The sequence below is a fragment of the Vulpes vulpes genome, chromosome 4, assembly GCF_048418805.1.
Source record: "Vulpes vulpes isolate BD-2025 chromosome 4, VulVul3, whole genome shotgun sequence".
In the NCBI taxonomy this organism is placed as follows: domain Eukaryota; kingdom Metazoa; phylum Chordata; class Mammalia; order Carnivora; family Canidae; genus Vulpes; species Vulpes vulpes.
In genome coordinates this window covers 125,130,063-125,150,732 of record NC_132783.1, presented here as the reverse complement: position 1 = coordinate 125,150,732, position 20,670 = coordinate 125,130,063, and the positions used below count along the sequence as shown (strand labels likewise).

The following is a 20,670-nucleotide window of genomic DNA, read 5'->3' as shown; positions in this document are numbered from 1 at the left end:
TCCGGCGCGGCGGCGGGGGCGGCGGCGGGTCACAGCGGCCCCCCGCGGCCCGGAGGCCCCGGGCGCGCCCGCCGCGGCCCAGCAGGCCCGCCCGGCGAACGTGGTGCGGGGCGGCCGCCGGCGCTGGCCTTCGCGGGGGCCGCGCGGGGCCGAGGGGGCCTTACCCCGGCCGGGCCCGCCCAGCGCGCTGGCTCTCAGGAGACGAGTACGGGGCCGACGGTTGGGGCCCGGAAAATAAAAATACGGGGGGAGGGGGCGTGGAGGCAGCGCCGGGGTTCGCGGACGCGCACCTCCGTGGGCGCGCAGGTGTGCTCGGTGACCCGGCGCCGGCCGCGGCCTGGGCGGGCTCGGGGCAGGCTCCGCCAGCTGCCTCGTGGGCCGCGGCCGGGGAAGGAGGGGCGCAGGCCCCGGTGCGCCCCCGCCCCCGCCCCCGCCCCCGCGCCCGGGCCCGGGCCCGCAGCTCGCAGCTCGCAGCAGGTATTTTCCGCCCGGAGAGGTCCTACCTACCGGTGCCCGGGCTCCAGTCTTCTCCCTTTTCTCTTCCCGTCCAGAAGTGCCCGGAAAATGCACTGCCTCTCGATGAAATTCCCCCTCTTTTTCGTCGTCTACTAGTCCTGTCCAATAAAAAAACACAGTGCGAGCCCAAATGCAAGCTACTTACGTAATTACAGATCTTCTAGAAGCCACATTAACGAGTTAAAAAAGAAACAGGTGAGATTCTTTTTAATGATCTATTTTACTTACCCCCAACGGTGTCATTTCAACATATAACTAATACGGAAATATTAATGAGATGTCCTCCCCTTTTTGGGTACTAATCAAAATCCACCGTGTGTTTCACGCTTTGAGCATGTCTCGGAGTTAGGCACATTTCGAGTGCTCAGGTACACGTGCTTGGCTAGTGGCCACCGCATTGGGCAACAAAGTTCTAGATGTTACAGGTAAATTACTGTGTTTGTTTTTTGTTTTTGTTTTTTTTTTGGTCAGGACTGAAGGTGATAAAGCCAAATGAAGGATGAAGATAAGTAATGGAAAGAATCACTATATTTACGGTTATATTGAAACATCCTCATAAACTTCGATCGTGACCCTTTGACCCTGGCTTCATGTTTTCCAGTCTCCTCTTGAGAATCATTCCAATTAGGATCAAAACTCTTGTTAACCATTTTCTTTGTCCCAATAAACATTAACGTCTCTACCTAGATGAGTGAGAAAAGCGGCTTTACTGAGGGCAATCATAAATAAATGATTAGCGCTGTTGATTACTGACAAAAAGAATGAAATCAGGGCGGGAAGCCAACAGAAAGTGTGGTTCCTTGGTGTAGAGAAAGAATGTCGGGTTCAAAGTGAGCCAGAGTTTGGTTTAGATCCTGGCCTTGACCCATAATGCCTTTGTGATCCTGGGTAAGCTAGGGATTTAGCTTCTCTGAGCCTCATTTTCCTCATCTTTCAAATTATATGTTGTAGCACTGAGCCATATGTTACAAAGACAAGATTACATTGTAAAAACTGGATGAGGATAAAATCCCATTCTTTTATGTAGTGGTCAGTCACTTCTTCTCCAGGAGAGTGAGTTATCCTGATGTTCCACTGAAGTAGACACCCTAACACTGTCCCAGGCTTTTGTTTGCATTCATCTCCCTTTTGTTCTCCTTAGAACTTTTATGATGGCTAGCACTTTGTTTTTATGCCTGAGACATTCTTATTTGAGAATAAATCTACTCTGCATCTATGGTGACATCAGGGTATCTTTATAGCTTCCTTTTGTTAGATAAGGTGGTTAATTGAGATATTATCCTTTGCCTTCTCCCAATTTACTGTTACGTAACTTTAGGCCCTATTCTTATCAGATGTGGAAGGTGGCCTTGAGAGATAATATGAATGGAATTAGCTTTGTTATAACAACACTATAATATGTAGTATGTGCCAGCCACTGTTTCAAGAGCTCTACTTTTATCTTTTTATTTAATCCTCACATCCTAGGAGATAGGCATTCCAGTTAGCCCCATTTTTACAGAAGAGGGCCAAGATATTGCAAGGCCCATATCCATCTGGGGACTGTTATAGGGCTAAGTGGCAGGTGTGTAGGTATTGCAAAATGCCAAGATGCCAGGGGCACCTGTCTGGCTCAGTAGAACATGCAACTCCTTTTATACATATATAAAATCTGTGTATATACATATATATGTATATATATGGAGAGGGAGAGAGAGAGAGAAAGGCAGAGAGGAGGAGAGGGAGAGAAAAAATCTTAGGCAGGCTTGAGCCACCTAGGCGCCTCAGTAGAGCGTGCAACTCTTGATCTTGGGGATGTAAATTCAAGCCCCACATTGGGGACAGAGATTACTTTAAAAATGCCAGAAGGTCAGTCACACACCAACATGAGTACCATATAGGACTCTGGAAAGAACTATCCAAAAAGCTGTTTCTCTACATTTACACATTTCTTATTGATTTATGAGGGTAGGGATAAACTTGGGTCATTGGAAAATGTCTTACAATATGCAAAAAGGACTTGCTGTAAACCATGGAAAGGATTTGTTTCCTTAAACTGGGTTTGAAAGATGTTTTCCAGGAAGACTTCTCCAAGCTGTCTAATCTTCGATGCCTCCCTTATGATAGTTATATCTTGGAAAAACTGTGTCTTGGCATTTAGTATGCTGGATTGTTAATATTTGCTCTATCCTTTATCCTCTTCGTTAAGCTATTTCTGAAGTCAGAGGACACCTTTTTTTAAAGTAAGCTGTACATCCATTGTGGGTCTTGAACTTACATCCCCATGATCAAGAGTTGAATGCTCTACCAACTGATCCAGTCATGTACTCCACCCACAGGGCCCTTTTTCATTTCAACAGCCTTAGATCTTAGCTGAGTACTTGGTACCTAATAGGCTTTTAACAGTGATAGGAATCACCTGCAATACAGCTTTTTATTGGGTCACCAGAATAGTGATGATTAAAAAAAGACTGGTTTTCTCTTACACTTTTTGAAAGATTTAAATTAAGAGATGAATATTAAAAAAAAAAGAAGACTGGTTTTATTTTTTACTTTTTGAAAGATTTAAATTAAGAGATGAATTTTTTTTTTTTAAAAAAAAAAAAAGAAGATTGGTTTTCATAAACCTACCATAACTTAATGGCTTCAAGATCATCATTGGGCCATATGAAAGTAGAAAGTGCAGCCTTCCAAGTCCAGCTAATAGAAGAAAGTTTTCATAAATATGGGGGGAAAATATGTGTAAGCCACATACTGACAAAAGACTTCATTCACACTGACCTCTCCCAACACCAGACACAAGGGGCACCTGGTGGCTCAGTTGGTTGGGTGTCTGCCTTCAGCTCAGGTCATGGTCTCAGGGTTCTGCAATTGAGCTTCTTGCCAGACTCTCTGCTCAGTGGGGAGCCTGCTGTTCCCCCTGCTAGTCCTTCCCTCCACCTTGCCTATGCATTCTCTCTCTCTCAAATAAATAAGTAAATAAATAAATAAAATATTTTTTTAAAAAAGACTTGTATCTAGAATATGTGAAGAACTCTCAAACTCCAGCTGTGAAAGAATAATCCAGTTAGGAAATGGGCAAAATACATGAACAGGTATTTCACTGAAGAGAAAGTACAGATGGCATTTAAGCCCATGGGGGAAAAATGTTCAACATAATTAGCTATCAGGTAAATGAAAATTAAAACCCAAATGAGATTTCACTATCTATTTATCACAATGGCTAAAGTAGAAAATAGTGACAACACCAAATGCTAGAGAAACTAGAAAGAGAGTCACTCATACATTGCTGGTGGGAATATAAAATGGTATAATTATTCTAGAAACTAGTTTCTGGTAGTTTCCTTTAAAACTATATGACTAAAAAAAAATAATAATAAAAAAATAAAACTATATGACTATACAACCCAGAAATTGCATTTTTGGGAGAGCCATCTGATTTACTCAGTCTACTGATCTGAATGCTAATCTCTCCCATACATGCCCAGATATAATATTTGGCCAGATATCTGGGCATCCCATGGACCAAAGCGTCCTCTGATCCAGTGAGGGTCTAAAGAGAGCAACAAGGAAAAGGAAGGGAGAATGACATCATCCTATCTTATTGCTTGGGCTAGGACATTGGTCTTCTGGCCTAGGACTGAAACTTAAACCATTTGTGTTCCTGTTTTCAGGCCTTCAGATGTGGACTGGAACTATACCACTAGCTTTCCTGGGTCCCCAGCTTGCAAACAGCAAATCATGGGTCTTTTCAGCCTTCATAGTCATGGGAGACAAATCTGAGGATTGGTTTTGAATATTAAGAAACCATGGGGGATCCCTGGGTGGTGCAGTGGTTTAGCGTCTGTCTTTGGCCCAGGGCGCGATCCTGAAGACCCGGGAACGAATCCCACATCGGGCTCCTGGTGCATGGAGCCTGCTTCTCCCTCTGCCTGTGTCTCTGCCTCTCTCTCTCTCTCTGTGTGACTATCATAAATAAAAAAATAAAAAATTAAAAAAAAAAAGAAACCATGGAATTTGCTAGTAGGTTTCAGATTTGCTTAGGATCTGTCACCCCTCCTTTTCTATTTCCCTTTTGGAATGGGAATGTCTGTCCTATGCCTGTCCCATCATTGTATTTTGGAAGCACACAACTGGTTTCATAGCTTCACAGCTTGATGGAAATCTGACCTTGGAATGAATAGTACCTTGAATCTCATCCATATCTAACTTAATGATATTTATTTATTTATTTAGTAGGCTCCACCCCCAGGTGTGGAGCCCAGTGTGAGGCTCAAACTTGTGACCGTGAGATCGAGACCTGAGCGGAGATCAAGAGTTGGACACTCAACCAACTGGGTTACCTGGGGGCCCCTAGATAATATTTACATGAGATTTTGGACTAGATTTTTGGTGTGGTGCTGGAATGAGCTAAGACTTTTGGGGCTCCATGGATGGAATGAATATAACTTGCATGTCAGAAGGGCCTGAATTTTTAAAGAAGGGCAGAATGCTATGAATGTTTGTGTCTCCTCCAAATTCATGTGTGGAATCTGTAATCCCCATTATGATATTTGGAGGTAATTAGGTTCAGATGAGGTCTTGAGGATAGAGCCTCCATAATGGGCCTCTTATACTTATAAGAAAAGAAAGAGACCAGAGACCTCTCTTTTTGCACCATGTGAGGACAGCAAAAAGATGGTCATCTGCAAACAAGGAAGAGGGCTCTTTTTTTTTTTTAATAATAAATTTATTTTTTATTGGTGTTCAATTTGCCAACATACAGAATAACACCCAGTGCTCATCCCGTCAAGTGCCCCCCTCAGTGCCCGCCAACCAGTCACCCCCACTCCCCATCCTCCTCCCCTTCCACCACCCCTAGTTGGTTTCCCAGAGTCAGGAGTCTTCCATGTTCTGTCTCCCTTTCTGATATTTCCTACCCATTTCTTCTCCCTTCCCCTCTATTCCCTTTCACTATTATTTATATTCCCTAAATGAATGAGACCATATAATGTTTGTCCTTCTCTGATTGACTTACTTCACTCAGCATAATACCCTCCAGTTCCATCCACGTCGAAGCAAATGGTGGGTATTTGTCATTTCTAATGGCTGAGTGATATTCCATTGTATACATAGACCACAGCTTCTTTATTCATTCATCTTTTGATGGACACCGAGGCTCTTTCCACAGTTTGGCTATTGTGGACATTGCTGCTAGAAACCTCAGGTTGCAGGTGTCCCGGCATTTCATTGCATCTGTATCTTTGGGGTAAATCCCAGCAGTGCAATTGCTGGGTCGTAGGGCAGAACTATTTTTAACTCTTTGAGGAAGAGGGCTCTTACCAACACCTGATCATGCTGGCACCTGATCTTAGACTTCCCAGCCTCCCAAAGTGTGAGAAATAAATTTGTTCTCTAATCCACCCAGTCTGTCGTATTTTGTCAAAGCAGCTCAAACTAAGCATTTATCCCAAAGAAATGGAAGACTTATGTTCACGCAAAACCCTGTACCCAAATTTTAATTACAGCTTCATTTCTACTGTTCCCAAACTGGAAACAACCTACATGTTCTTTAATGATGAATGGTTAAACTGTGGTGCATAGAATACTACTCAGCAAGAAAAAGGACAACTACCGAGATACACAGCAACTTTGATGGCTCTCATAAGAATTCTACTGAGTGGGAAAAAAAGCCAATCTCAAAAGGCTATTGTGTGATTCGGTTTATCCAACCTTGACATGACAAAATTATAAAGATGGAAAATAGCTTAGTGGTTGCCAGGGATTACGGAGCAGCTGGGGTTCAGAGGGAAGTAGTGTGGTTGTTAAAAGGGTGGGTGCTATGAGGAATCTTTGTAATGGAATTATTTTGTTTTTGACTGTGGTGGTGCTCACATGAATCTACATATATGATAAAATTGTATAGAACTAAATACAGGTAGGGGCACCTGGGTGGCTCAGTGGTTGAGCATCTGCCTTTGGCTCAGGTTTTGATCCCGAGGTCCTAGGATGGGGTTCCACATCAGGCTCCCCACTGGGAGCCTGCCTCTCCTTCTGCCTATGTCTCTGTCTCTCTCTCTCTGTGTCTCTTAAAAAAAAAAGAACTTAATACATGTATGTGTGTATACACATACACAAATGAGTGCATATATAACTAAGCTAAACACACTGCCAATTTCCTGGATGTGATATTGTATTACAGGTATACATAGTTATGTAAGATATTACCATTGGGGGAAACTGAGTGAAGAATAAATAAGAGCTCTTCATATTTTTCTTTAAAAAAAAAAAAGATTTATTTATTTATTTAAGAGAGAGAGAGTGAGTGAAAGCGGCAGAAACAGAGGGAGAGGGAGAGTGAATCTTAGGCAGACTCCATGTGGAGCCCAATGTGAGGCTTGATCTCAGATCCTGAGATCATGACCTGAGCTGAAACCAAGAGTCAGATGCTTAACCAATGTATCACCCGTGTGGCTCTCTCCATATTAGTTTTTATAACTGCTTGTAAATCTAAATTATCTCTAAAGGTTTTTTAAAGGCTTTTAAAGCTGAACTCATATAAATAAGATGTTCCATCTTATTCCATTACTCTGTACACACTCCTGGCTAGTTCAGTTCACTCCTCCCTGCCCAAATTATCATGGCAACATATATATCATAAATTAGTGGGGGCATCATTAAGAGAGAGAGAAGAATTACCTGACATGTTTGTTCTCTTGGGCCTCATTTTTGTAAATTATCTTCTACTCCTAGTCTCTTGGGCCTGCTATGGAATGTAGTCCAAGCCAGTCAGCACTTGACTCCCATCTGGATCAAGGCTTCAATCCTCTTTGAGTCTGAGGTAGCCAGGAATGCTGTTTGGGATCTCTCCAACATCTGCTATGCTTACTTGTTTAATGTTGATCTCTTAGCTAAACTATAATTCCATGAGGACAGAGGTTCGTTTATTCACTTATTCATTCAGTAAAGAGAAATTTTTTTAAAGTAGACTCCTTACTCAGTGTGGAGCCCAACACAGGGCTTGAACTCGTGACCCTGAGATCGAGACTTGAGCTGAGATCAAGAGTCAGTTGCTTAACTGGCCGAGCCACCCAAGAAACCTTCATTCAGTAAATGTTTATTGCATGTCTACTTTGTGCCAGACACTGTTCTAGTGCTGAGGCTAAGGAGGGGTGTGAGATTAGTAGCTGTAAGTTGTCTGAGACTTAGAAGCAGGAAGACCTGTGATGGTTATAGCAGAAATTCCAGAGGCAAATGATAATGGTGACTAAGGTAGTGATAGTGAGGTTGGAGAAAAGGGCTAAATTCAAGAAATGTTTCTGAAGAAACTGACAAGTGTATGTGAGGCTTACTGAGAAGCCAGAAATCAGGATGACTCCTAGGATTCTGACCTTGATACTTTCAGTCTCCAAAAGTAGGTGTACCTGAGGGGAGCAGGTTCAGTGAAAGAGGGGACTCTCACTAGCTCCATTTCAGACGTTTCGTTTGGCATCTGGAGCATCCAAGTGGAACTGTTCAAGGGACACGTAAATTATGGACTTAGAGTTCAGAGAGATATTGCCTAGAGTTAGATATTTGATAGCTGAAAGCCACAGGAGAAATGAGTTGATTTCGGGAAAGCGGATAGAGGCAGAAGAGGAAAGAGAAGCATAAATTTAATGGCTGGGTTGGATAAGAGGAATCTGTTTATTCTGTTTCCATAGGACTAAAACTGAGAGAAGGCAATGGAGAACAGAATATAAGAAAGGGGGAGACCACAAGTGTTGTATATTATAAAGAGGCCCAATAAAATTTAGGATTATGAAGAATCTGTAAAAGTGCACCTTCTCTGAGCTTGAGCGCTCTACTCACCTTGGCAAGTACTTACTTCCTGAGGCCACTAAACAGCTGAACAACTGCCTCTGGGAACCAAATCCACCTATACCAAGTGACCTCCAATTATCTATCTAAATTTGCTTTTTGAAAAGAACAACAATAATAGCTAATATTTAGCACATACTGTGTTCTAAGTAAACACTTTATATGGGTTATCCCATTTAATTACCTCATTTAATCTTCTAAACAATCCCATGAGGTAGGTACTATTACTTATGTGGTAGATGAAAACACTGAGATTTGGAGAACTTAATTAACTTGCCTAAGATCACATAAATAGTGGGCAACCCAGTTCTGTTAAGTCCAGAGTCCACAGACTGAAACAATATTACACTTTATCTCCAGAATAAATCGGCCACAGAGATGCAGGCAACCTATCTGAGTTATACTTCTCACTGTAAATTAATAAATGGGTATTCTCATGATATTTGCAAATGGAATAATATAGATTTGCGAGTGATTTGGGTACAAGCAATTGTCAGTATTAGGAAATATTGACAGTTCTAAACCTGACAGTAAAATACATGGGAGAGATATGGGAAGTTTGTAAAACAAGTGTGTTAAAGATGCTTTGTCGCCACTATAGTTTTTTTTTTTTTTTATTTTAAAGATGGGAGAAAGATGCATTTGTTAGCTAAAGACAATGAGGAGGAAAAGGAAAATATCAGGGGGAAAAAAGGAAACTGAGGGAATAAAGGACCAGAGGAGGAGGCAGGCCACAAATTCAGAGTATAAGTAGCAGAAAAAACTTTGGATGGGGGGAAAATATTTCTCTAAGAAATGGAAGCAGGTGCAGAGAAATTGCAGGAGAGGGAGGGTGGCTGGAAACTTAAGATGATCTCCATGTTCTCAGTGAAAAGGGAGGAAATGTCTTTACTGTGAGGGTGGGAGACATATAGAGAGGGAGTTTGAGGAGAGTGGCAATGGTTGCAAATGCTGCTCTGGGAGAGGAAACTGCTTAGGAATGGGGCCAGTCCACAGAACTGCTGGGTGCTGCAAAAAGTCCAGCTGAGATTGAAGACTGGGGATTTGCAGGGGTAACGCTCCGAACAATTTTGTGATTTTTTTTCCTCTAGTAACTCTTGACAACCTGATGTAGGATTTGAGAAGCTTATTAGTGGGAGTGAAATTTCATTATGCAGTTAAGGCAGAAGAGTAAAGTCAGAAGGGGCTGAGGGGCTGCTCATGGCTTAAGCTAGATAGAGAAAGGATTGAAAATGAAAGATAAATGATAGATTGGAAGGAAAAAGGAATCAAGAGTCTGAAAGAGGGAGTTGGAAAGAAAGAAAGTGGTGGTCAGAACATGAGATCTGAGTTGAAAATTTTAGGGGAAGTTCTAGGTGAATCATTACAATAGGCAACATTCTACTAATTGCACAGTTCATCTAATTGAACTGAAGTGCTTGCTGGCTAACAACAAGGTAATGTAATAACTAGAAATGCTATTTTCAGAGTCCAAATTGGGCATTCAAAAGACAATTAGGAACATCAATGTTTAATGTATAAATATCAAGTAAGAGGTCCTTTGCTCTCCTGATGTGTTCTATTTCCCTATCTCTCTGGCACAGTCTACGTACTGCTCTTTTTATTGGCACAAGGTCAAAGCCAGTACAGTTGATCTTTGAATAACATGGCTTTGAACTATACAGGCCCACTTATATGCAGATTTTTTCAATAAATATCATATGGTACTATAAATGTATTTTCTCTTATTTTCTTAACATTTCCTTTTCTCTAGTTTATTGTAAGAATAAAGTATACAATATGTATACAAAACATGTTAATTGACTGTTTATGTTATTGGTAAGGTTTCTGATCAACTAACTGTTGGCTCTTAGTTAAGCTTTGGGGGAGTCAAAAGTTATATTTTCAATTATAGGGGATGGGAGAGGATCAGTGCTCCTAACCTCTACATTTTTCAAGGGTCAACTGAATCTTCTTTATGTTTCAACTCTTATAGGGCCCTCACTACACTTTTCTTCCTCTTAACAAATATGTGTTGACTGTCTAATGAAGCCAGACAGATTCATAACCCTGAGATCAAGAGATGCATCCTCCTGGACACCTGGGTGAGTCAGGTAAGTGTCTGTCTTTGGCTCAGGTCATGATCCCCGGGGTCTTGGGATCTGGGATCTGGGATCGAGTCCCATATTGGGCTCCCTGCTCAGTGGGGAGTTTTTGTCTCTCTCTGCACCCCCCTTAATACTCTCTCTCTTGCTTTCTGTCCAAAATAAAAAAAAAAAGTTCCATCCTCCTCCAACTGAGCGAGCCAGGAACCCCTGCCCGCTTTCTATTTGGAATTTTAAAAAATTGTTGAGTTTTAAGAGTTCTTTATATATTCTACATATACACCCTTTGTAGATAGTGTTTTGCAAGTATTTTCTCCCATTTAGTAGCTTGTCTTTTTATTCTCTTAACCTGGTCTTTAGCAGGTTTCCTCATTTTGATGAAATGCAATTTGTCAATTTTTCCTTTTATAAATCACGCAATTGGTGTCAAGCTATTCCCTAGATCCTGAAGATTTTTCTCTTATTTTTTAAAAAGGTTTTATGGTTTTGTAACAAAACCAAAGTGAGTTTGCTCTTTGGTGAGTCAGAAATTGCGCCAGGTTGAGTTGTTGTGCAGAGAAACCTTTCAATCTGTAGCGAATGAGATCATAGGGAATGGATTCCAAAGGTGAGAGGGTGAATGAGTTCCTTTTGTTTAGGGTTAAGATGAATATTTACATAGAGAAGCCTTGTTATCCTGTGTAGAGGAGGGCATTAGGTAATACATGCTCCTTAAGGAAACATGACTATACATACATTGTATGTTATGTGAATGAGGCTGAGGCTCTTCCTTGGGCAGAGATTTTAGTATTATAATGAGGTGAAGGTAATTATAGGTCATTCCCTAGGTCAGGACCCTGGTCCGTCTGCACAGGTGCGTGCGAGTCAGGTTTAGCTTAGATGATCTTGGTGGACTGGCCGACAGGGAGATTGTGTTAGGGCAGTTACCATCACCTGGGGGGTGGTTTCTGGTTTCATTTGCCTGAATCTAGAGGAAAGCCTGAAAGAAGAGCTGAGGGGAAAATGCAAGACAGAAGTTAGTGGGTAGAGTGAGTGGGCAGTAAAGGCCAAGTCTTGGGGTCTAGCTGGTAACAATTTTAACTTTAAGACTGTATTCCATTCTGATTTATAATTACTGTGTAAACTGTGAGACTTAGGATTGGGTGGAGTGTTTGTTGCCTAAGGATGTCCAGTCACTTCAACACCATTTCTCGAAAAGGCTGCTTTTCCTCCACCGAATTGCTCTTGCATCTTTGCCAAAATTAAATTGGACACACTTCTGAAGATCTATTATATGCCAGACCCTGGGACACATCTTCTTACACTAGTTTTTTTTTCCTCTTTATGACAACCTGCAAAAACAGTTATTTAGCATCTATTCTGTGCCAAGCACTGTGCTAGTTCAGAGAAATAAGAGACAAGCCTGAGACACAAGTCTGGAAAGAATAGGGAGAACGAGGAGAGCATTCCAGACTGAAGAAAAAAAACATATAAAATGGCTAGGGGGTGTAGAACAACTTTGTACATTTAGAAAGCAGTAAGTATTTTATTATAGCTAAAAGGAGAGGAATAAGAGAGAATTTTCTCCTGTTTAAAATATCTGTGGATATCTCAGTGGAAATGACCAGCCGGCAATTGGCTACATGGGTCTCAAGAGAGAGGTTTGGGCTGGACACTAAGCTCTGGAAGTTGTCATGGCACAGTTGACATTGGGCTGCCAGGAAAAAAAAAATACTCGAGTTAAAAGGAAAGAAAGCCAGGGGAACATTTGAAACATTTGCATGTTTACTTGGCAAAAGAACTGAGAATGAATGGTTAAAGAAGTAGGAGGTTAAACTAGAGAGGAATGTCCACAATCAGCAAAGGTTAGAAATTTTGGTGTTTGCTTTTGTGTTATGAATACATCTAGCATTAAAAAAAACCCTACAAAGAGATGTTTCACAAGCCTATTAAAAAAACTATCTGAACTAGAGTTTTTATCAAAATGCAATATTTAAAATTAAATATAAACATGTTAACTGCTATTAGTTTTATAATGAAGTAGTTTGAGAGTGGTAACTATGTAATATATAGTTATATATGTTTAAAAATTGAAGGAAAAATGCCATTTGATAGAGACTTTATTTATTTTAAGGGTTTAATGAGAGGCGACCCAGCCAAGACTGTCTCTCCCCAAAGGGTTGGGGAAATGGAGAGTTTTTCTTTTCTTTTTCTTTTTTAAGGTTTTATTTATTTATTTATTTGAGAGAAAGAGGTGGCTAGAGCACAGAGGGAGAGTGAGAGAGAGATGTAGACTCCTCACCAATCCGAGAGCCCCATGTGGAGCTCAATCCTAGGACCCAAAGATCATGACCCAAGCTGAAGGCAGATGCTTAACTGGACTACCCAGGTGCCCCAGGTCAAGCCTTTATTAAGAAAGCAAAACAAGGGATCCCTGGGTGGCGCAGCGGTTTGGTGCCTGCCTTTGGCCCAGGGCATGATGCGGGAGGCTCTGGATCGAATCCCACGTTGGGCTCCCGGTGCATGGAGCCTGCTTCTCCTTCTGCCTGTGTCTCTGCCTCTCTCTCTCTCTCTCTCTCCCCGTGTAACTATCATAAATAAATAAAAACTAAAAAAAAAAAAAAAAAAAAGAAAGCAAAACAAGGGGTGCCTGGTTGGCTCAACCAGAGGAGCGTATGACTCTTAATCTTGTTATAAGTTTGAGCCCCATGTTGGGTGTAGAGAGTATTAAAAATTTTTTTTAAACTTAAAAAAGCAAACAAATATATTAGGACATTCTAATTATTTTTTAAAGATTTTATTTATTTATTTATTCATGAGAGAGAGAGAGAGAGACATAGGTAGAGGGAGAAGCAGGCTCCATGCAGGGAGCCCAATGTGGGACGGATGTGGGACTCGATCCTAGGACTCCAGGATCACACCCTGAGCTGAAAGCAGATGCTTAACTGCTGAACCACCCAGGCATCCCCATTCTTCTAATTATTAATACAAAATGTCTTTCACCTGAATTTCCCCCAAATAATTTGGATTTTCACTTTAAACTCAACTGGTAAATCTATGTATGTTTTTTAAAAACAAACAACTACTCCTCTTTACATTGTAGTTAGTACCCTCACAAACACAGAAAGCCCCCTGCAGTGGGTTAAATATCATCCCCTCCAAACTCATCATCATCGTTATTTAGAAATACAGCCTTTGTAGTTGTAATTAGTTGAGGATCTAGAGATAAAATCATCTTGGATTTAGGGTGGACCTTAATGCCACTGGCTGGTGTCTTTATTTTTATTATTTTTTTAAAGATTTATTTATTTATTCAAAGAGAGAAAGAGAGAGGCACAGAGACACAGGCTGAGGGAGAAGCAGGCTCCATGCAAGGAGCCTGACATGGGACTCGATCCTGGGTCTCCAGGATCACACCCCAGGCTGCAGGCGGCACTAAACCACTGCACCACCAGGGCTGCCCTGGCTGGTGTCTTTAAAAGAGAAAGGATGTGGAGATTTGGGCACAGAGTGGCAATGTGGTAAGGAGGCAGAGATTGGGAGTCTTGTGTCTATAAGTCAAGGAACACCAAGAGATTGCTGACAACTAGTAGCTTCTCCACAAGGTAGAAGGGTGTAGGTTGGTTTCTCACTCAGGACTCCCAGAGGAATCAGCTCTGCTGACACCTAGATAACAGACTTCTGGCCTCCAGAACTCTGAAGGAATGCATTTCTGTTGTTTTAAGCCACCCAGTTTGTAGCAATTTGTTTTAGCATTCCTAAGATACTAAGAGACCCCCCCCATCTCCCCATCTTCCCAGGTCCCCAAAGGTATCATTAGATAAATTACTTTTTTATGTTCTAAAACAAAACAAAAACTCTAGATTTTTCTTTTTATCATTGTCACTTACTATGTGCAAAGAACAATATCCACAAAGGTATGCTGAGTTCTAAACAATTCTAAATGCAAACTGGGTTTTTTAATTTTTTTATTATTTTTTAAGATCTTATTTATTTGAGAGGGAGGAAATGAGTGGGGGGAGGGACAGTGGGAGAGGGTAAAGCAGACTTCCTGCTGAGCAGGGAGCCTTATGCTCAGCTTGATCCTGGGACTCTGGGATCATGACCTGAGCTGAAGGCAGATGCTTAAGCGACTGAGCCATGCAGGCACCCCTCAAACTGGTTTTATTTAAACAAAGTGCCAATTACTTAGCTTTGTGCTGGCTATTTAATGTCTGTTTTCCTTGATCCTCTTCCAATTAATGCTGAATATCACACTAGCGGGCAGAGGGGCAAAGATAGAGGGAGAGAAGCAGACTCCCTCTGAGCAGGAAGCCTAACATGGGGCTCCATCCCAAGACTCAGAGATCATGACCTGAGCCGAAATCAAGAGTTAGCAACTTAATGGACTGAACCACCCAGGCATCCCGAGAGGAGAGGTATTTTTCTAAATGGGGACTGGGATTGGAGAAAGCTAAGGAAGAAGAAGTGGATATCAGTGTGGACAAAACCTAAGAGGGGGTGTAAGATTTTTGCAAAAATTTTATACAAGGTCTTTTTTTTAAGATTTTATTTATTTATTCATGATAGACACAGAGAGAGAGAGAGAGAGAGGCAGAGACACAGGCAGAGGGAGAAGCAGGCTTCACGCACGGAGCCCAACGTGGGACCCGATCCTAGGACTCCAGGATCACACCCGGGGCCGAAGGCAGGCGCTCAAACTACTGAGCCACCGGGCTGCCCATACAAGGTATTTTCTAAGATTCAAAAGCAACTAACTTACTAACTTTTGGAACTTAATACAATTTTCTTGGGGGACTCCTATGAATATTTTGTAATTACTATGGAGGAAATTAGGGCCTAAAACAGAACCTTCCAAATGACAAATGTTTTCAATTGGAGCAAAGGCACCAAGTTATGTTGGACAAACAAGAAGAATGAATTTAAAAAATTACCATATACTTACTGTTTAACAGAAAAAGTGAAAAATGGTATGTCATCTTTGGATTTGTTCCGATGTAATATAATCATAAGGTGAAATTAAATAACCCACTGAGCATTCATTTACACCTAGGTTTCTCAGCTTTAGCACTGTTGATGTTTGGGCCCAGATAAGTCTTTGTTGTAAGGAGCTGTGTAATGTAGAGTAGTTAGCACCATCCGTGGTCTCTACCCCTTAGATGCCTCCTCTTTGCAGTGTGATGACCAAAATGTCTCCAGACACTGTTGGACAAAATTGTCCTCAGTTGGGAACCACTGATTTTTAAGCCTTGAAAGAGAAAAGCAGCAAACCCTTACCCCCAGTGTTTTAAAACAAGTATTTGTTTTCCCTAGTCTTTTTTTTTTTTTTTTTTTTTTTAAGATTTTGTTTATTTACTCAGAATACACAGAGAGGAGAGAGAGAGAGAGGCAGAGACATAGGCAGAGGGAGAAGCAGGCTCCATGCAGGGAGCCTGACGTGGGACTTGATCTGGGGTCTCCAGGATCATGCCCTGGGCTGAAGGTGGCACTAAACCACTGAGCCACCAGGGCTGCCCTGTTTTCCCTAGTTTTATTGAGATATAATTAACATGTAGCACTGTATGTGTATAAGGTGTACAGGATAATGATTTGACTTACATATATCATGAAAGGGGCTTAGTTTTAATCCTTATTAATTACTTCTGCTTCATTGAAACCGCCATATCTTGAAATGTAATCTATGGTTACATTTATCATAGTTCATTATAGTTTTTATTATTTTTTAAAAAATTATTTATTTGAGAGAAAAAGAGATCCTGTGCATGGAGGGGAAGGGAAGGATAGAGAAACCCAAGCAGACCCCATAGTCAGTGTGGAGTGTGACTCCATGATATCATGACCTTGAGATCATGACCTGAGCCGAAACCAAGAGTCAGAGGCTTAACCCACTGAGGTACTCAGGTGCCCCAAAGATTTTATTTTTTAAAAAATTTATTGAGAGAGAGAGAAAGAGAGAGAGCACATGAGTGGGGTCAGGGGCAGAGGGAGAGAGAGAATCTCAAGCAGACTCCTCCCTTAGCTGGGAGAGATGCTGGACTCAGTTTCACAAACCATGAAGTCATGACCTGAGCCCAAATCAAGAGTCCTGTGCTTAACTGACTGAACCCTGGAGGTGCCCCCCTCCCCCCATTTTATATATATATATATATATATATATATATATATATTTTTTTTTTTTTTTTTTTTTTTTGGCTGGGTACAGTATACTTTATTGATGGTACATGACAAGGTAGGGCTCCCCAAGCCCCTCCCCTTCCTGGGGTCTGGGATGTAAATTGGAGGTCAGGAGATTCTCAGTGTGTTGGGGGATTAAGTTGGGGCAGGGACTCCCCAGCAGCTGAGGGCCTCTCTCTTCCTCTTGTTCTTGCTGGGGCTGGTGGTCTAGGAGGCTCTTCCTTCTTGGAGGCCATGTGGACCATGTGGTCCACCACCCGGTTGCTGTAGCTGAATTGATTGTCATACCAGGAAATGAGCTTGAGAAGTGGTCATTGAGGGCAAAGCCAGCCCTGGCGTCGAAGGTGGAAAAGTGGGTGTCAGTGTTGAAGTCGCAGGAGACAACCTGGTCTTCACTGTAGCCCAGGATGCCCTTGAGGGGGCCCTCCGATGCCTGCTTCACTACCTTCTTGATGTCGTCTATTTGGCAGCTTTCTCCAGGCAGCAGGTCAGATCCACAACTGACACATTAGGGGTGGGGACACGGAAGGCCATGCCAGTGAGCTTCCCATTCAGCTCAGGGATGACCTTGTCCACAGCCTTGGCGGCGCCAGTGGAAGCAGGGATGATGTTCTGGGCAGCCCCTCGGCCGCCACGCCACAGCTTCCCAGAGGGGCCGTGCACGATCTTCTGGGTGGCAGTGATGGCCTGGATGGTGGTCATGAGGCCCTCCACGATGCCGAAGTGGTCATGGATGACTTTGGCTAGAGGAGCCAAGCAGTTGGTGGTGCAGGAGGCATTGCTGACAATCTTGAGGGAATTGTCCTACTTCTCATGGCTCCCGCCCATCCCAAACATGGGAGCATCAGCAGAAGGAGCAGAGATGATGACTCTCTTGGCCCTGCCCGTCAAGTGAGCCCCACCCTTCTCCATGGTGGTGAAGACCCCAGTGGACTCCACAACATACTCAGCACCAGCATCACCCCATTTGATGTTGGTGGGATCTCGCTCCTGGAAGATGGAGATGGACTTCCCGTTGATGCCAAGTCTCCCGTTCTCAGCCTTGACCGTGCCGTGGAATTTGCTGTGGGTAGAATCATACTGGAGCATGTACACCATGTAGTTGAGATCAATGAAGGGGTCATTGATGGCGACAGTATCCACTTTGCCAGAGTTAAAAGCAGCCCTGGTGACCAGGCGCCCAATACGGCCAAATCCGTTCACTCCGACCTTCACCATCGTGTCTCCGGGACGCGGCTGGCCCTGCACCAGAAGATGCGGCTGTCTGTCGAACGGGAAGGAGCAGAGAGCCCCACTATATTTTTAAAAATATGGGGCTTGTGCCCTTCCTTGTCCTTGAACTTTTTTAGGAGAAGAGCAATGTTTTCCCTTCACATCCTTTGGATGTCAGTGGGAATTCATTAGTTGAACGACCTTTTATGCTGGTGAAACACAAGAGATGTTCTAAAGGAAGGGTTTCTCTGGCCTGACCTTTCTTTTCTTCTTTCTTTTTAAGAAATATCTGTTTTGCCTATCTTAAATATTTCACTCAAAGTGCAAAGCAGAGACCATGCTGACACTTGATGCTGATTCAGCTTTGGGTAGGTGAACCGTTTTCTAGTCTGTGTTTGATTCTTCCCACTTCTAATCAGGAGACACTCGCAGACTAACAGAACTGCGTGCGGAGGACAAGCAGGGACTTAGGTCTCGGGGTCTATTCAGTAGTTTTGCTGAAACCCACCCAGGCCTTGTCAGGCCACTGCATCCCCCCCCAGGGCGCTCTCGCCGCCGGCTGTCGCCGGCTGTCACTACCACCCGCAGCCCACGGCTGTCTCGGGGCCGGCCGTGGGAAGACCCGCACGGAGAAGTGTGTTAATTTTCGGGCCCTGACACGGCTTCCGAGGAATTTAACTCCACCTCTCCCGGCAGGAGGGGAAAACGACGCCCTCGTCCCCGCCCTCCCCGCCCGCGGCCGCCTCCCACCTTCCCTTGGGTCCTCTTCGGTTACAGAAGTTGTGATTTTTTCCTAGAGAGCCAGAGGAAAGGCAGCGAAAGAGGAGCCCCAGGGTGCCCTGGTACGTGCTCCGGGGGCGCGGGGAGAGGAGGTCGCGCCGGGCACCCGGCCCTGCGGCGGGAGGGGGCAGAGCCCGAGCACCCGGCGGCCGCGGCGGGGCTGCAGGTTTGATTGACGAGGACGGAGGCGGGGCGGGGGCGGCGGGTCGCGCCCCGGACAAAGGGGTTTCGGTGCCCCCCGAGGAGCGAGGGCCCTGGGGTGCCGAGCCTCGGCGCTCCGCGGCGGGGGCGTCGGGAGAGGGCGGCGGGCGCCGGGCCCAGCGGGCGGGCCGGCCTGGAGGGGAGGGGTCGCGGGGCGAGGGAGGGGGCGCTCGGGGGGTTGGGGTGCGCCGCCGTCACGTGGCCGCCGCCGCGGGCTTGGGGCTGTTCTTCCGGGTTGGAGGCGCCTGGCGGTGGGGCCGGAGCCGGGGCCGGGGCCGGAGCCGGAGCCGGGTGCGCCAGCGCGGCGTCCCCCCAGCGGCGCGCCCACGGCCGCCCGGCCTCCCCGCCGAGGTGAGCGGCGCCGGCAGCCCGCGCAGCAGGGGCGCGCGATCGGGGCGCGGCGGGGGACCCGTCCTGGAGCAGAAGGGGGCGGGGGCACGCGGGCGCCGCAGGCCGGAGGCTCGGGTGCCGGTGCCTCGGGGCCCTCCTCCCGCGCTCTGGCCGGGCGACGTGGACGGGAGTGGGGGGGTCGGGGCGCGGGCGGCTGTGCAGGTGCAGACCTTGGAGCTTTGGGGGCCGCGGGCGTCGCACGGGTTACTCGGCCCGCGAGATGGGAGGTGGGGGGAGGTCACAGAGGACTTCTGAGAGAGGGCGCGCCGAGAAGCGGCAGCCGGGCGCCCCGACGTTGTGCCTGCGCCTTGGGGCGTGGGGGCTGGGGGCGCGCGGTCGGCGGGAGACGCGGCGGCGGCGGCGGCCGCGGTGGGCGCGGAGGTCGGTGCGGGCGGCGGGGGGCGGGGGCGGGGGCGCGGCACACCCCACACGGCGGACAGCGCGCCCGGGCCGGTGACCCCGGAGGCGGCGGGGGCGGCCGCCAGCCCGGAGGCCGATGACAATTACTGGGCCTCGGCCAGTCGGCGCGGAGGGAAGGTTATAAATAGCGGTCCCGGAGGGTGCCAGCCGCCGCGGCCCGGTGGCCGAGGGAGGGGCGGTCCCGGTGGGTTAGGGCGAGGCCGCGCCGCCGCTGGAGGCTGCTGCAGGGTATTGTGTCCTTGGTGGGTGTGTTTCGCCTTGAAAGCGTGACTTGTTTACGGCCTCCGCGTCCTTTATTCGCCCTGTGGTTGGGGCAGCTCTGAAGGGATCTCCTTGTAAGGAGTCTTGTAGGGCAGACTCCGTTCGGAGGGGGCTTGCATCCTTTTATTTAAAACGCTCCCCTCTTCTCCATCGCACCCCTTTTATTTGCAAACCTGGCTGGTTTTTTTTTTTTTTTTTGATTGTATTAAATGGACAGTTTAGGATTACTTTCTTATCAGCAAGTGTGCTCTGGCCGTTTACCTTTGCGGATGGAATGAATCAGTTTTCCATAAGACTACACAGCATTTCATTTTCAAAGGAAATTTCCTGAAACACTGGAGACTGCGTTCCCTAGATACTTAGATTTCAGGTTACCTAGTCTAGTTATTCATTCATTCAGTCAAAAAAATACTTGCTGTTTTCTTGTGTTGTGCAAAGCACCTGGCTAGCCGGAGGTAATACCAAAGTGAATAGTAATAGCAGTAAAGATACTGTGTCCTTTTAATCCTCACAAACCTATAACACAGGTGCTGTTATTATCCTCATTTTAAATAGGAGGAAATCAGGTTCAGAGAAGTTCATGACTCACTTGCCAAGGACCCAACTAATAGATTGCAGAATGGGGGCTTTAACCCACGGGTCACCTTGTTAGCCTCTAGGCTGTCCTCTCTCTGCTCTCAAGAATTTTAGAATCTATTAGGGGAGATAGTTGCCCAAATAACGTACGTTACACTGCCATATGAATGATACGCTAATTTTTTTTTTTTTCCAATTTTGAGTTGTAAAGTTTTCCCCCATTGCTTCAAAGCCATAGAAGTATATGGATAATAAAATA

At 45.0% G+C, this 20,670-nt stretch overlaps 1 protein-coding gene and 1 pseudogene across 13 annotated transcripts in view; one reads left to right on the top strand and one right to left on the bottom strand.

The window, feature by feature from the left end:
• Positions 1–20,670, top strand: part of NNT (nicotinamide nucleotide transhydrogenase) — a 119,745-nt gene that overhangs the window by 1,126 nt on the left and 97,949 nt on the right. For 2 of the 13 annotated variants that reach the window (XM_072756952.1, XM_072756957.1), the window contains exons 2-3: positions 10,310–10,427; positions 14,967–15,126. The gene's annotated coding sequence lies outside the window, so the exon portion shown is untranslated. Of the gene's footprint in view, positions 1–551; positions 712–10,309; positions 10,428–14,966; positions 15,127–18,180; positions 18,626–18,663; positions 18,730–18,973; positions 19,116–19,211; positions 19,317–19,475; positions 19,536–20,670 lie in introns of those variants that run through there. The other 11 variants (XM_072756953.1, XM_072756954.1, XM_026016999.2 and 8 more) reach the window with 11 other exon arrangements.
• Positions 16,642–17,851, bottom strand: LOC112933757 (glyceraldehyde-3-phosphate dehydrogenase-like; annotated as a pseudogene).